A 17,237-nucleotide genomic window follows, 5' to 3' on the forward strand; every position below is an offset into this window, starting at 1 on the left:
CCAAAATAGGGTGTTTAGGAATTTTCAGGATTACACAGCTAAAAAAGAATAAAACTGGTAACAAAAATAGTAAACATGACATGCTTAGAAATTATCAGAATACAGGGTAATATCTATTAAGTGGCTTCCAGTACTATAATTTTGGGATTTCTTATTTGAAATAGTTTAAATATTCTAGAATCCTTTTGTCTTTATAAAAATCTTTCATGCTCCATCTCCTGGCTGTGGGACCTGGGTCCAGTAACTTAAACTCTGTGTTTCTGTGTTCTCATTTGCAAGAATATAAATAAATAAATAAATAAATAAATAAATAAATAAATAAATAATACTTACCTTATAGGATATTGTAAAACAAAATGAGAAATTATATATAATTAGTCGAGTGTCTAGAAAAAGAGTAGATATTGGTAAAAAAAATTTGTATTATTATTATTTGTAGTATTATTCAAAGCTGCATTCTTTTCAGATATATTGGTTAAAAATAGCCTGAGCATCTATTTTTAAGACCATAAATAATAAATAAAGAATTATTTCACAGTAAAATATCTGAAGATTTATTCTAAAAAGTAAAAAGCGATATTTAGGAAGATAAACTCATTCAGATTTTTTATACGGAAGGATTTGGAGATGGGAGAGCACTTTAACACACATATGTGCATGCACAGATAGACAGTTTTCTAAACAATATGTTGAAATTTTTCACAAAATTGAAAATAGAGTTCATGGGCTATAACATTTGATTATGAAAAAAAAAAGTCCTAAATGTATGTTTGTCCTTGTCATCGCCATCTCACCCTCATTTACAGAATAAATTCCAAAGTCCTCAGTATGACAGTAAAGGTCTTTACTGTCAAGGGTTTTTTTGGAAAAGATGATCCTTGCCTGCTCTCTTTTGTCCACAAGAAAAATTTGCAGACTCTGCTAAACCTCCAGTGAACTCCTTCACTGTGGCGTTTCACGTGTTTTGCAGTGGTTCTTTGGCCTTCTTCCTCTTTGGCTGAGCTATGACTTCCTTAAGGGCAACAGCCCTATTCTAATCTACTTTGCGTGGACAGAAATTAGTGCCATGACGAGAGGAATACAGTAAGCACACCAAAACCATCAGCTGAATGAATAACTGTTTAAAAGTCTAAAATTAGTAGGGGAATGTGGCAAGGGGAAGTCAGAGAACACACACAGCTATCTGAAATGATCAGAAGCATTCATTTTTTAAATCAATGTATAATATGAAGAGCAGGAGAGTCAGCATCTAAGGGGAGAACACGGAGAAATAAAGATATAGCAACAGTTTTTCGCTTATCATTTTCAGAGCAATAAGCAGCTATTGCCATACATCAAAGATTACTTAAGGAAAAAAGAAAGATGATAATGAATTGTAATTACCTTTGGTTAAAAAAGAAAAGATTATTACTATTTATTGTTATTATTTACTACAATGGAAAGGAGAAAGGAAAAAAATTTTTCTAACATTTTATTCTTGAGAATTAAAACTGTTGGATACCAGGAATGTTGAAATGCATGTTAACCAGTACTGTCCTGACTTATTAAAAAAAAAAAAAAACCAAAAACAGAGAAGAGGGTGACACAGATGACAGGGAAACAATGACAAGGTGAAAAATGTCTAGCATGGAAAAAAAAAGCATGTGTATATTTGTCAATTGTAGTATCAATTATCTTGTCTGATTGTATAAATATGTTAAACGTGTATTATATATCATTCTTTTATATAAAAATGGTTTTCTTTTTAATTTGGGGTTATTTCATGAGGTAGCGGTAAACAAAATTGCCGAAGTAAGAGTGCTAAGTTCTTCAGAGCTCTTGAAGATTGTCTGAGAGGTAGAGTGACCAATTAAACATATTCTTTTGAGATTTACGTTTCCTGTGTGGATTTGACACTTTTGTCTAATCAAAACTCTTTATTGACATGTCCTAGTATCATGGCATTTGCAGCTCTCTAGACTTCCTTTGTCTCTCTGAGAGATTGACAGGCAACTTTATAAAAAGTTTTCAGTGAACTACTTCCAGGAGTACACCTGCCTTCTTCTTGAAGAAAAAAAAAAAAAGTTCAATTCTTGGTCCTTTTCTTCATGGTTAAGTATATCATTTTGTTTGTTTCAATTTGTCTAATATTGAGATTGAAATTTTAAGCTTTGAAGAGTCAGTGCTTTTTTTCCTGGCTTTAATCCCCAGTTTTCAGGAGAGGGAGAGATGAAGCAATTTTCTAAGCATATTGAAAGTATGATAGATTTAAAAGAGCCACACATTCTTTGTAAATATTTCCATTGAGAGATAGAGTGGAATTACCCCTTCTTAGTGACTTGCTTGATAAATGGAATGTGGTAGACTTCCGGAGCTGGATTATAAGAAGCCTTCCAGACTCTCCCTTGGTCTCTTAGAACTTTTGTTCTTCAAGCCTGAGCTACTTTGGAAGAAGCTCTGCTACCTTGGGGCAACCACACTTTGAGAAGCTCTGGAAGATGAGACAGCCTCTGGTAAGAGAGTGAGAACCAAGGGCACCACAACTCAAGAGAGGTGAGTGAAGACACTATCTTGGAAATAATCCTCATGAACAATAAAAATGATTGTTTTAAGCCACTGAGTTTTGGGAGTAGTTGTTTTGCAGCAATAGTTAACCAGAACAAATGGGGATCTACTGAAAACTTCTTAAATACATTTGTAAGATCCACCTTGCTTTCTACTTCAGCTTCACCAGAACATTTGTATACATCTTAATTTATTAAATTATAAAGATAAGAAAAGTTATTCATGTAATAAGGAATGTCCAACTAAAAATATAACTTTCGATTACAGAATAGCAATAACAAAAAATAGATATTCTTCACACCCATCCTTAATTTTCCCCCTGAGCGTTAATAAAGTGTCAACATTTTCAACTACATAAAAACTTCTGCATAATAGTGTGTGCCCTGTTTGTCTTTTTAAGTATGGACACTTAATATTAAAAAAAAAAAGTTACATTTCTGTCTAAACAATAAGATTCCAGTGAATGGTTACAGATTGCAAAGTGAAACATGAGAGAAGGAAGACCTGTTATATACAAGTGAGCATTATTTTTTCAGGAGAAAGTTTCTAAGGTTTTCTAGACCAAATCATGGAGTCATACTTGATTTTTATACTTTTAAAAAATAGTATTATATGGCTTCTTTTAGTTTTCTGAATCAATATAAAAGTGGCCCTTCAAAAAGCCAATTTCATGAGTTATTAACAGGTAAGAAAATAGTGAGAACAAGAGAAGCCCTCTCCCCTGATAACCAAGTATTAAAAGAAAATAAAGCATTTTGAAAAGGGACGAAGAGAAGGTATGGTTAATTCCCAACCTCAATAGAAAATCAGTTTCATGCTCCAGATTCTGCCGCAGCATACCATACATGTACTGTCAAGTCACTAAGAGGAGGTATTAACAAAGAGTACACTAGAGTTTCAGGAGACAATGTTCCATGAATATTTTCATATTTCTTCATGGTCAGAGCTTTCTGAGTAGGCAGTACTAGCAGCCTGGGTTAAAAGATGAATGAACAGCAAGCACACCTTGGAAGTTAAGTTCAGATACCTCAGAGAGAGAGAGAGAGAGAAATTTACAGATTCATCTCCCCTGCAACCATTTGTCTAGAATACAAGGGTAATGGCCCTAGGGACCTTGCCTTCCTCCCCTCGGAGAGAATTTGTGCATATTAGAAAGGTAAGATCTCTCCTTCTGAGAGGAGGATGGGCAGCTATGCCAGGCATCCCATGATTTTGGAGTTTCTCTTCTGTGATACATCCCCCTGCCCCCTGCACGCACCAGGTACATCTGGCTGTCACTGTACTGCCCTGTAGGGGGTAGGAGTATGGGAAATCAATGCAAGATGTTCTATAAGTAAATAATCAGTCTGTCACAAATATAGGGGACAATCTGGTGACAGCCAGAGGGGAGGGTGGTTGGGGGGCTGAGAGAATGGTGTGAAGGGTTAAAGAAGTACAAATTAGTAGTTGATAGGTCACAGGGATGGGGAGCACAGCATAAGGAATGCAGTTAGCATTAATGTAATAGCTAGGTGGAGAGCTAGAGGAGAGACAGAGCAATTAGGGAGATCATTTTATAAACTATATAAACATCTAACCAAGGAACTGTGTACTTGAAACTAATAAATAAAATTTGTAAAAATAAAAAAGAAAAGAAAAAATAAAAATTAGAAATTGAATAGATAATAACAACAAAAACAAAAAAAATCAGTCTGTTCTCTAAGCCAGAAACCTCATGTCTCTGCCAGGACAAAGTAATATAGATATAAAAACTTAACAGGACTGTGATTTATGGGGTAAATCCCCCCATTCTCATGGTGAAAGTCTTGTGTCTGGGGTTTGGAGCTTTTTAAATCTGCTTAATCAGGTTTTTATTCTTATTTTTTTCCTACAATGCCTGAAATATTATTAAAGATAAAAATTATACATTTTAAAATAGAATCACTTAAAAGCTTTAGCTAGACCCCAAACTGTGCATCACCAGAATTTGAGTGCAAAGGCAGAATTGGTCACCAGTGATGTGGAAAATGATTTCTCTTACTTATATGAAAAGGATGAGATTGTTGGGAATGGGATATAGTTTGTGCCGACTTTATATCTTTGACCTTGGCACAGTGCCTTATATTAGCAAGTTCCGAAGAAACTTTAATGGAGGTAAATCATAGGAGTAGTTTGTCCTAAGACACAGGTGTTTGTAGTGTGGCTTTGGGGTCCAGCGGCCCATCCCCAAATCTCATAGATTCAATATAATGACAAAATCTACAATAATCTGTAACCTGACCATATTTAATATGGCCATCATGAAGGCATGTCGTCATGAGAGAAGAGTAATGGTTTGCCTGGAGACTGGTACTTCATCATTTAGGGGACACTGGCAGACTAGAATTTTCTGGGCTGTTTGGTAATTTCATGCTTATAGTGAAGAAACCAGAGCTGGTCTGGAGTTAGCGAAAGTCAAGGTGAAAGTCATACCTCAAACAATTTGCTTTTTGTATAACTCAATTCTCTTTGATTTATACATACATGTGTGATGGTTATAACATATCAGTTAGCCATTAGTCATTAGCTGTGGCTAGTCAATTTTTCAATTGATTACTTAAAAGATGCTGCCTTCATGAACTACTTCTTCAGTTTAGTTGCAAAGTACACGTAATTGCAAAGTTCACATAGTTGATGTAAAAAGACAACAACAACCTGTTAATTGGATGAGAGCAAGACATTGCAGACTTCTGATTATTTTTATCTTCCTTAGCCTTTTTAGCCTGATCATTAGTCACTGATCTACATTTATAAAAATGTAGTTTTTAAAAATAATTACTTATCTATGGCCATGCTACCCTGAACAAGCCTGACCCCATCTGATCTTGGAAGCTAAGCAGGGTTGGGCCTGGTTAGTACCTGGATGGGAGACAACCTATGAAGACCAGGTGCTGTAGGTATAAAAAATAAAGAACGAGGGATTGTAAACTGACAAGGTACTTGCAATCTGTGAGGTCAACCAATGGTTGCCTTGCCTAAAATAAAATAAAATAAAATAAAATAAAATAATAATTGCTCTTGCATAGAATGTACATTTTTAATTTTCCCTAGTTAATATTTAACAAAATATAGTTTAATAAATTCTGAAAGTGAGCTAGGCCAAAATATTTTGTCCTCTAAAAACTGGTGGATACATGCACACTAACATTAGACAGTTTATTCAAACAGCACTCATGGCTGAAGGGGAAATATAGTAACACGCATTGGTGAATGGCCTGTAATTTCCTGTCACAATGGAAGAGTAAGTATTACCATCGAGGATAAAGGCACATGGTCCAGGGAGATCCTTGCCCTGGGAACTAGTCATCTGTGTTCCTTCTATGTAAAGCCTCCTCTGACTCTCAGGGCCTCAGAGCTAGATGGCAGTATGGTTTGAAGTCATCATCTGTTTTCATTAATCCAAACTAGTACTTACCAGACAATATTTTCCCCTAAATTTTACTTTTAGGAAGGCTTTGGATTTTGGAACGATAATTAAAATGAGGCCAACCAAACTGCCCTTGTGAATTAATTAGCTCTTATCTTCGTATTGAGGAGCCAATTGGATTTTCTAACACAGATCACTCATATCAAAATCTGCTCAAAATCCCTTGATAAGGTGGAGCTCTGAGACCACAAGGGTCACTGACAGACTTCAGAGCTGTTTCGATTCCACAGAAGCATAGACTCTCTTAAGTTATAATCCGACTTGAAACTTCAAACATAGGAGAGATTCGAGAGGGAGAATTAGTACAATGCTACCCAGAGACATGGTTCGTTTTCATATTCCAGAAGAAAACAACTTTTAAAGGAACCCCCTGCCACAGTTGTGCAGAGTAGGAAGAAGAAAGAAATAGCAATAATATCCTGGGTGATATCCTGAAGGACACTTTTAATTTGGTATTTGGTTTCTTGTGCTTTGTTATTATTATAGGGAGAGGGAGTATTTTCCCCCTGCATTGCTTAGTATTTAACAAATATTCAGCTTATATTAAAAGATAGAAAACTTGCTGATGAATGAGTGGAGGAGTAAAAAGGGTTAAAAGATGCATGATCCTGAATAAGATGAAGTTAGAAATCCACAAAGCTAAAATAAAATAAAATAAATAAATAAATGAAAATCCACAAAGGCAAATTAAGAAAGAAAAGAGATTAAGGAGGTTAGGAGGTAAGGAAGACAAAAGTGTAGAGGAGGAGAGATGAGCTGATGTCCCGTCTAAGTCAGGTTCATGGTCCTGGCAGTGAGATTTCTGAGCCAGTGTGTGGGGTCAGTGTTCGAGTCTCTCTTCTAGAGCCTGAGAGCACAGCACTGAGCAAGGTAATTACTGTTCCTGTTCTCGTGGAGCATATATTTTATCAAGGAAGATGACAAGGACATAGATATACAAAAAAAAGTAAATCATGAAAATATCAGATCCACTGTAAACAGAAGGTATATGAGATGCTATATCAGAGTGATAATGACTATCTAACGGAGATAAATAGAGAAGTCCAGGAACGTAACTTGGAGGGGTGGCAGAAGGAGCTACTTAAGAATGGGTGGTCAGGAAAGCCTCTCTCACGAGGTGACCTTTCTGGAGAGACCTGATTACAAAAGGGAGCCAACTGTGGGAAGATCTCACGAACAACCTTTCCAAGTCCAGGAAGAGGTAGGGAAGGGGTCTAAAGGTGGGAGCAAGCTCCGCCTGCTTACAAGTTCAAATGGAGGCTGGTGTGATTGATAGAAGCGGAATGAAGCAGAGTGTGAACGACAGGAGGAGGAGACAGGGAGGAGGCAGGGGAAGATCACATGGGCAGGTGTTATATGACAGGGTAAGGGATTTAGGTTTTATTCTAAGTGAGTTTGGAAATTTTTAGACAATGTTAAGAAGAGAAGTAACAATGAGGCTTCACATAATAAAAATCTTGCTTATTTTTGGAGTTTTATAACGTGATAATTCAAACAATACTCTTGGGTCTTCAAAAGTCAGTGTAGATTGTCATGGAAATGAAGGCTAAAGATCTTATTTTAAAACAAAAGGGAATCTGGTAATTTCTAAAGCAAGTGTTTTTTAAACTACATTAACAAAAAGTAACTACATTTGGCTTCAATGGAAAGTAAGAAGTTAATAGTACACATCTTTGATCTATTTCGAAATAAATAAAATATATTTAAAAATAACATTTAAAAAACATTTTATTAAATATCCATGGAAAGAATTTTAAAATATGTAATATATTACAATTTCTGAAGATGCTGAAGAAATCAATAAGAAAGAGAAATGAAGTTGGTCATTCTGCCCATGTGAAGGAGAGACTGCCACTGAGAACAAGAGAAATAAAGAGCTGCAGGTGAGAGCTCCTGGTTTAGGAATAGGTTCCCACCTAAAGAAAGAGATACTGGTATCATAAAAGGTCAAGGAATAAATAGAATACAAAATACCTATAAAAGCACAGAAGGAGGAAGAGACTCATTTCCACGCACTTTTCTCCTAAAAGGCTGCAATTTCCTTGCAGTTAATTTTCTGCAAAAAAATGTAAAGCTTAAATTACTTTCCTGAGAATGCTCGGAAAAATAATACCTGCAACTGACTCACAAAAGAATTTTTTTTAAGCCAAAGTTGTGCTGTTACGAATAGTCCCAGTATATCTATGGTTTCAAAAATGACTTTGATATTTTTCTATATGATTCAGAGTCAACAGTTATTTCATTAAATAATAATAATAAAATTAAAATATCCAGGAGCTATTAGAATGGAAACAAAGAAGCATACAACTTAGAAGGATAAACTAATATGTTTGATAAACTTACTTATATTTATTTAAGAAGTAAACTGTGATTTATACATTTTAAAAGCATATATAAAAGTGATTTTATTGCAAAAGATATGCATTCCGTGGAGTTTTAAAGGCTTTCTCTTAGATATTTGTTCCACTATGTGTGAGTCTCAATTTCATAATATATTACTTCTCTCCTTTAAGATATTTTGATGTGACCAAATCCTGAATTATGACATTCCAGATGACCCAGTCACTTGGTGTAGACTAATGCTACCAAGGCGGTGGTTTGAACAAAATGGATGTTATCCTGGCATATTGTGTCAAATAAGGCATTAGTGTATGTTTGTTAAGTGAAGGAAACAACGAAGGAAGGAGAGAGGGAAAGAGTGAGATGGGATAGAGAGAAATTGTTCTGCCGGAACCATTCTGCCATCACTGACAAGCTATCAGTATAAATGTATCTCAGTTTTGTTCAGCGAGCACCCTGGGTGAGCTCTGAAGATAGGAAAGTAGATAGATACACACTCCACCCAGTCTGACTTACTGAGTCTCGGGGAAGGTATTTGTCTGGACTCAGACAGACCTGTGTTTGAGTCCCAGCTCAAAACCATGCATTTTCATTCTGAAGAACAAGATGAATCTGTCACCTGTTTTGCTCATCTGTAAAATGAGGATAATGATACCTACTTTAGAGTGAATGAAGTTCAAAGGAGATAATAATTCCTCAGTAACAGTGCGTGGTAAGTTAGCACAATAGCTGTTGTAACAATGAATCTAATAACAAAAAGAATCACTTTGGTTTTTCCCTTCCTTATTAAAAAACAGCTTTTTTTTTTTTTTTTTTTTTTTTTTTTGTGAACTGACAAGTGGAAAACATCTTTGGAGATGAAGGGATGCTCTCCTAAATTAAAGGCACAATGCCTAAGGGGCAGGTACAAAAGAAAGATAAATGACCAGGGGCAGTGATGGTTCCTTTCTCCTCTAAGCCCTTTCTTAGCTCGTAGCATTCTGAAAAGAATTCTGCTTGTCTTATATAGAACATGAAAATATGGACATTATAGATTTTGGGAAAACAGTGATAACTGCATAAATCATAATTATTTGATATTTTTAAGCTCCACATAGTAATGGTTTACCAAAATATATATACATATAAACTGATCTCTTTCATTATAAATTTGGTTTCCGGGAGCAAAATAATTTCTAAAAATACATATTAAGATTTATTGAGGAAACCTCTTTTCCTTTAAATGAATGAATAATTAACACGGTAAATATTTTGATCCAATGCTTTTCCTGTTAAAGTACAAACCCCAATTTAATATTGAACAGATTAATTGAGAAATGGGAAGCACGTGGCGGGGATCAAAGAGTTTTGAAATTTTCTGCCTTCTGTTTCTAGTCTAAACACTCAAGAGGCAGTGTAAGATTCCTACCCTTGGGATTTCAGTTGGCTAACAAGGAAGAGAAATAAATTTCAGCATGCTTTAAATAGACCAGTGTTGCTAATAAAAAAGAGTTGAAAAATTTGTCAACTTCAGGATTCAAGTTCATGGTTTATACAGTGGTAACTTCTTAAAACTCAAAACTTGTAAAATAAATCTTATATAGCTGTATGAAGTAGTTTCTAAGTGCAGAAGACAGGGAAGAACCCACTTTCAGAGAAAAAGAAAATAGTTTTTAAAAGATAGATACACGAGAAACTCCCCTCTCCCCTCCATTTTCTTAGTATTATGCTTTTAACATTTCATTTATTACCTATTAAAGATTTAGGTATTACCACCAATGAAATAGAATCAGTAATCAAAAACCTCCCCAAAAACAAAAGTCCTGGACCAGATGGCTTCATAGGTGACTTTTACCAAACCTTCAAAGAAAAATCATCACCTATTCTTCTCAAGCTATTCTGAAAATTTCAAGAAGAGGGAAGGCTCCCTAACTTCCTTTATAAGGCCACCATTACCTTGATTCTAAAATCAGGCAAAGACACTACAAAAAATAAAATAAAATAAAATTATAGGCTGATACCTCTTATGAACATTGATGCAAATATCCTCAACAAAATATTAGCGAGCTGAATTCAGCAATACATTGAAGATATCATATATCATGATCAAGTTGGATTTATTCCTGGGATGCAAGGTTAGTTCAATATCTGCAAATCAATTAATGCAATACACTACATTAACGAATTGAAAGATAAAAACCATGATCATATCAATAGATGCAGAAAAAGCATTAGACAAAACTCAGCATCTATTTATGATAAAAGCTCTCAGCAAAGTGGGAATAGAGGGAACATAACTTAATATAATAAAGGCCATATATGGCAAATCTACAGCTAACATCATACTCAATGTGGAAAGGCTAAAAGTTTTTTCCTTAAGATCAGGAACAAGACAAGGATGCCCACTTTCACCATTCCTCTTCAACATTGTTTGGAAGTCTTAGGTGCAGTAATAAGACAAGAAAGGAAAATAAAAGGCATCTGAATTAGAAAGGAAGAAGTAAAACTCCGGTTATTTGCTGATGACATGATATTATAGAGAGAGAATTCTAAAGATTTCACCCAAAAACTGTTAGAACTGATCAATGAATTCAGTAAAGTAGCAGGTTACAAAATATTCAGAAGTCAGTGGCATTTTTATACACCAATGATGAACATTCAGAGAAATTAAGAAAACGATCTCATTTACAATTGCGTCTAGAAGTATAAAATACCTGGGAATCAAATTAACCAAGAAAGTAAAAGACCTGTTTTCAGAAAATTATAAGTTATTGAAAAAAGAAATTGAAGAAGATACAAATAAGTGGAAGCATATACTCTACTTATGGGAAAAATGGAGATAATTAAAATGGCCATACTACCCAAAGCAATCTATAGGTTTAATGCAATTCTTATCAAAATACCAATGGCATTTTTCAGAGAGCTAGAACAAATAATCCTAAAATCTATATGGAGCCATAAAAGACCTCAAATAGCCTGCAATCTTGAGAAAGAAGAACAAAGATAGAGGTAGCACACTACCTGATATCAAACTGTACTACAAGGCTACAGTAATCAAAACAGCATGGAACTGACATAAAAACAGATACAGTGATCAATGGAGCACAATAGAGAGCCCAGAAGTAAATCCACGCCTATACACTCACTTAATATATGACAAAGGAGGTGGGAATATATAATGGGGTAAAGACAGTCTTTTCAACAAATGATGTTGAAAAAATTGGACATATACATGCAAAAAAAAAGAAAGAAAGAAACTGGACCATCTTCTTACACTGTAAATAAGAATAGACTCAAAATGGATTAAAGACTTAAAAGTAAGACCTGAAACCATAAAACTTCTAGAAGAAAACATAGGCAATAAACTGTCTGATATTACTAATAAGAATTTCTTTTCAGATATGCTTCCCTGGGCAAGGGAAACAAAAGAAAGAATAAACAAATGGGACTACATCAAACTAAAAAGTTTTTGTATAGCAAAGGAAACCATCTACGAAACAAAAAGACAACCGACCGTTTGGGAGAAGATATTCGCTAATGATACATCTGATAAGGGGTTAATATCCAAATATATAAAGAACTCCTACAACTGAATAACAAAAAACAAGCGATCCAATTTAAAAATGGGCAGAAGAGCTGAACTCTCCAAAGAGGAAATACGGATGGCCAACAGACACATGAAAAGATGCTCAAGATCACTACTCATCAGAGAAATGCAAATTAAAACTACAATGAGATATCACTCACACCCATAAGAATGTCTATCATCAATAAGTCAAAAAACAAGTGTTGGCAAGGATATGGAGAAAAGAGAACCCTCATACATTGTTGGTGGGATTGCAAATTGGTACAGCCGCTATAGAAAACAGTATGGAGGTTTCTCAAAAAATTAAAAATGGATATACCTTTTGACCCAGCAATTGCACTTCTGGGTATTTATCCAAAGAAAATCAAAACAATAATTTATAAAGACCTATGTGCCCCAATATTCATGGCAGCACAATTTACAATAACCAAGATGTGGAAGCAACCTAAATGCCCATCAAGTGACGATTGGATAAACAAATTATGGTCCATATATATATACAATGGAATATTACTCTGCTGTTAAAAAGAAAATGAAAACCTACCATTTGTAACAACATGGATGAACCTAGAAGTTCTTATGTTGAGTGAAATAAGTCAGATAGGGAAAGATAAACACCATATGATTTCTCCTATATGCGGAATCGAAGGAACAAAAAGAACAAACTAATCAAAAACAGACTCACAAATATAGTGGACAATTTAGTGACAGATAGAGGGGAGGGAAGTTGAGGTGATGGGAGAATGGGTTAAGAAGTGCAAATTAGTAGTTGATAGATGATCATGTGTATGGTGAGCATGGCATATGGAAAGCAATTAGCATTAATACGTTTGCTAGGTAGAGAGCCAGGGGAGGGAGGGAGCAGTTGGAAGTATTGTTTTGTGAACTATATAGATGTCTAATCAATATACTAGATACTTAAAACTAATTTAAATAAATACATTTTTAAAAATGAAAAAAAAAAAGGATTTGGGTATTAGAAACAGGTATTGGAGCCACTTTGGCGGTTATGGGAGAGAAAGGGAAATAAACTTGAAGCTAATTGTGGTGACAGAATATTTAATAGATTAGATACAGAAAGTCATTAATCCAGAGGTTGTGGTATTTATTTTTATTTTTATAGGAACTTTTGGCTTTGAGTTATTTTTGACCGATGTCAAATTGAACACGTGGTGCCAGAATTAAGGTAAGTTCTTGTTTCTGTGTTTGAAATTCACCTACAGATCTTAGAGTTCATTTGACATATACACATACTTTTCCCACTTTGATAAAATAAGAAAATGTAATATTTGTGAGAATTTAGGGGATAGGAGTTGAGGAAAAACTGAGGAGAAGATGGAGAACAGCCCCACAAAAGGAGCCCCGATAGTGGTGAGGTTTGTTTTCAGATGATGCTTATTTTTACAGTCGAAGAGTTTATACTTGAGAGTATTGTTCCCAAACAAGTTCTGAGTAAATATTTGTCAATTCGTTAACATTACAGATAAGAGCAAGTATTTTAGGAAAAAAGTTTTTTTTGTTTTTTTTTTTCTGTTGAAGTCTTTTTTTTTAAAGGTCAATTTAAAATAACATTTTATACTTCTAATCTTATACTCACTAATTTTTTCAGAATTATCCCTATAAATAAGCACCGATGTTGGGTCAGAATGAAAGAGCCTGTACATGATGGATAATAAAAACTCAATTACCTCAGCTTTTATACTAACCTACAGAACAATACGTATAGATTGAATTTGATCAAAATAAAATCCTGCATGGAGTAGAATCTCCAATACGGCACAGACTTTGGCAGCGTCTCATACGAGGAAGAGGGAAATAGACAAATGGGTGTCAAATTGAGGGCGAGGGAAATAGACAAATGGGTGTCAAATTGAGGGCGATACTGGAATATCCTGGCGTCTTTGTGTCAGTGCCAGGTGGTTCCCGGCTTGCTTCAGATGTTCGCCACCTGGGGGCATGAGTTACTGCTGACGTCTCATCAGGTCCGCCACCTGGCAAGGCAACCTAGGCAGCGCAGCTGCGCCTGAACGAGGGAGGCTGCGGGGCACACAGAGGCAGCGAAGCACTAGCGTATTCCGGGCCTCCATCCTGCCTCTGCTGTTACTACTGCTGAAGGTCTAGGAGGCTGACAGACTACCTTTGACAATAATTAGGATGCTAATAAAAGCGGAAATGGGGAAGGCAGGCAAGTCAGCAGCACTAAGAACTGACAACATGTCCCTGTATAGTCCGTTAGGGTACTATTTTGCATTCGCCAAATAATACCCCTAACCACCTGAGGAGGTAGGTATTCAATAATTATAGAAGTCTCCTCTTATCTGTGGGGAATACCGTCCAAGACCCCCAGTGGGTGCTTAAAACCATGAATAAATACTACAGAACCATATACGTACTATTTTTTTTCTATATATGCAACCTATGATAAAGTTTAATTTATCAATTAGATTTAATAAGATTATCCATGATAATAATAAAAAAATAATTGACAATATACTGTAATAAAAGTTATGTGAATGAGGTCTCTCTCTCTCTCTCTCTCTCTCTCTCTCAAAATCTTATTGCACTGTACTCACCCTTCCTCTTGTGATGTGAGGTGATACAGGGCTTATGTGGTGAGTGGAAGCGAGGCTAGTGATGCAGGCACCCAGCGGAGCCCGACACCGCTACCGGCCGCACCACTTAACAAATACACGCTCTCTCAGCAAACTGGTACAAATTTATTTTTCCTTCCTCACAATTTCACAGATAGAAGAAGTGACCGTACTGTAGATCTCAGCAAAGTCAGCAGATGACTTTTTTTTCTTTCCTTATTAAGTGGAGAACATTTCACCTTTTTCCCTGAAGGAAGCACTTTCTGGCTTCTCTTGGGCATATCTGATTTGCCAGCATCACTCTTCTTATGTTTCGGGGCCATTATTAAGTAAAATAATGGTGACTTGTTGAACACCAGTACTGCAATGCCTCAACAGTTGATCTGATAACCGAGGCGACTGAGCGACTATTGGGTGGGGAACATCTACAGCGTGGAGACACCGAAAAAAGGTATGAGCCACGTTATGGGTGGAAATGAGCAGGACTCCCAAGATCTTATCATGCTACTCAGAATGGGGCTCAACTCAATTTAAAACTTACGAGTTGCTTATTCCTGGAATTTTCCATTCCATATTTCCAGACTGTGGGTGACCACAGATAACTGAAACCACAGAAAGTGAAACTGTGAATAAGGGGGACACTACCGTAAGCATGAATGAGACCCTAAGCAGACAATGCCCCAACTTCCTAGCAGCCCCCTCTTAGAGAAATCCCTAGGGCAAGGCACACTAGGTTACTATGACTTGCAGGGCAAAGGTGCAGTGACTCAGAAAGACAGGTAGCTTGGCCAAATAATGTGAGATGTGTCAATGCCCTCATTCTCCCATAGAAGTCTCATCACCACAGCCAGGACAGAGCTATAGATACTTTACTGGCTAGTTGAGACTCATCTTGGTATATTTCACCTGCTTAAACAGATTTTCTGTCGGGTAGGGAGAGGTAAAGGGGAGAGACACCAAGTCTCTTTCTAGGTCTAAGTCTCAGTGAGAGTGCGACAGAACTGTTAGCGCCACAGCCTCTCATTTGGACAATCCAAGCCACTGGAAAGTGGCCTCATCTTCTGGGCCCTCCTCTTGGAAGAAGAAACTGCCCAAAGCTAATCTGAAAATGCAACCATGGAAAACCGGAGCATCCCAGCATGGGACTGCTGACTAGAGACAGGCCCTAGCTTTCTGATGTTAAAAACAGAGGGGCTTTATAATTTACCTGTCCAGTGAACATTTCTTTTCCTTGGTTAGACTATCAGTCCACATTTGGATATTTCATTTCTTTAGTTCCCTATCTATGAACTAGGCATTATGGGCTCCACTCTCAGATTCAGAAATAGCTCAGCACTGACAAAGTTGCTTTACCCAAATCTGTATGGGTCAAGTGACATAAATAGTCAAGCAATTATGCGGTGGTATTCATTGTGGACATCTTCTGCTCTCAGCTGGCTGAGACTATATAGAAGGGCGGCTGCTGGCATCAGGAATTCTGAGCTTTTTTTTTTTTTTTTTCCTGCTGGCTGAGGTCCAGTGACTTGTGAGCAAGTAGAAAGAAGAAACCCTTTCCCAAAGCAGCGTCACACAGAGGGAGCTAGCAAAATGGTGGAAGACTGAGATTAAAAGCCAGAAGGGCTCCGAGTAAAGTACCAGCAAACTTAGCTCTATCCAGAACAAGCATAGAGCAAAAGCAAGCGGAATGACAAGCTCAATCAAATCTATGGTGTCACCTAGACCTTTGCTCCCTCACTGTCTTTTATTATCACTCAACAACTGAAAGGCCATGAATTAGAGTGGAAAGACAGGTGCTTCAGATTCAAACAGCAATTAACTTAAATCTTAACATGAGCACATGCCAACTGTGTGAACCCGGGACAAGTTACATAATCACTTGTGGCCTCAGTTTCCATATCTGCTGAATGAAGAAAATAATATCAATATTCTGAGAGCTGTGTGAGAATTACATTTAAAAGGACAAGACAAGTAAAATGCATGGTATGGTGCTAAGTGCACAGGGGATGATCGCAAGATGAAGTTGAAGGCTGATGAACTTGTTATAGGGAGGACATTTAAACAGAACATCCGTAGCTGTCCGAATAAGGTTATGCCAATAACATACATATATTGTGTATTCACATTGTGTGCCCTTCCACCTTAAAGGAATTTTAAGCAATAGATACTAAACAAGTTAAACAACAAACAGTCTTAATTTTACTAGTATAATCCCAATAAATTTTCAGTCAGGAAATATTTCAGTGCCTGAAAAAAAAAATCAGAGGGGAGCTTAATGCAAAGTTATGAAATAGAATTTAAATGCATCTATATTAATTTCGGTATAGTGTGCATGTGTGTAATTAAGTTCAAACGAGATCGCTGCGTTCCTTGTTTCACCAGTATAATTTCATCGGTATAATGGGAGAATGCCACTTAATCCCTGAGTAGCTACCTTATTACTCTCTAAGATTTGGGATGTTTTAAATGAGGCCTTTACATTTATTCCTCTGTAAAACTCTGTTATTTCAGTTATTTAAGTTAAAGGAAAGGGTAGACCTTGATTTCTTTTCCTCATTAATATAATCAGTTATAATTGTTGTTTAGTAACAGATCTTCCCAAATGACTATCTTTACTGCATGTTAATATATTTACTACACAGGAAAATAAAATCTGCAAAAGAGCTAAGTCACACAATGTAGGGAAATAAGCTATAAAAGTAAGGTATGAAGGCCAGAGACAATATCAGAGCTGAGATCAATTCTGAATTGTTGG

The 17,237-nt window shown here is 36.2% G+C and overlaps 1 pseudogene; it reads left to right on the forward strand.

Moving 5' to 3' along the window:
• Positions 1–5,343: 5,343 nt before the first annotated feature.
• On the forward strand, positions 5,344–5,462 carry LOC118606095 (annotated as a pseudogene).
• Positions 5,463–17,237: the final 11,775 nt, after the last annotated feature.

This window comes from Rousettus aegyptiacus, unplaced genomic scaffold (assembly GCF_014176215.1).
Source record: "Rousettus aegyptiacus isolate mRouAeg1 unplaced genomic scaffold, mRouAeg1.p scaffold_m13_p_7, whole genome shotgun sequence".
Classification (NCBI taxonomy): Eukaryota; Metazoa; Chordata; class Mammalia; order Chiroptera; family Pteropodidae; genus Rousettus; species Rousettus aegyptiacus.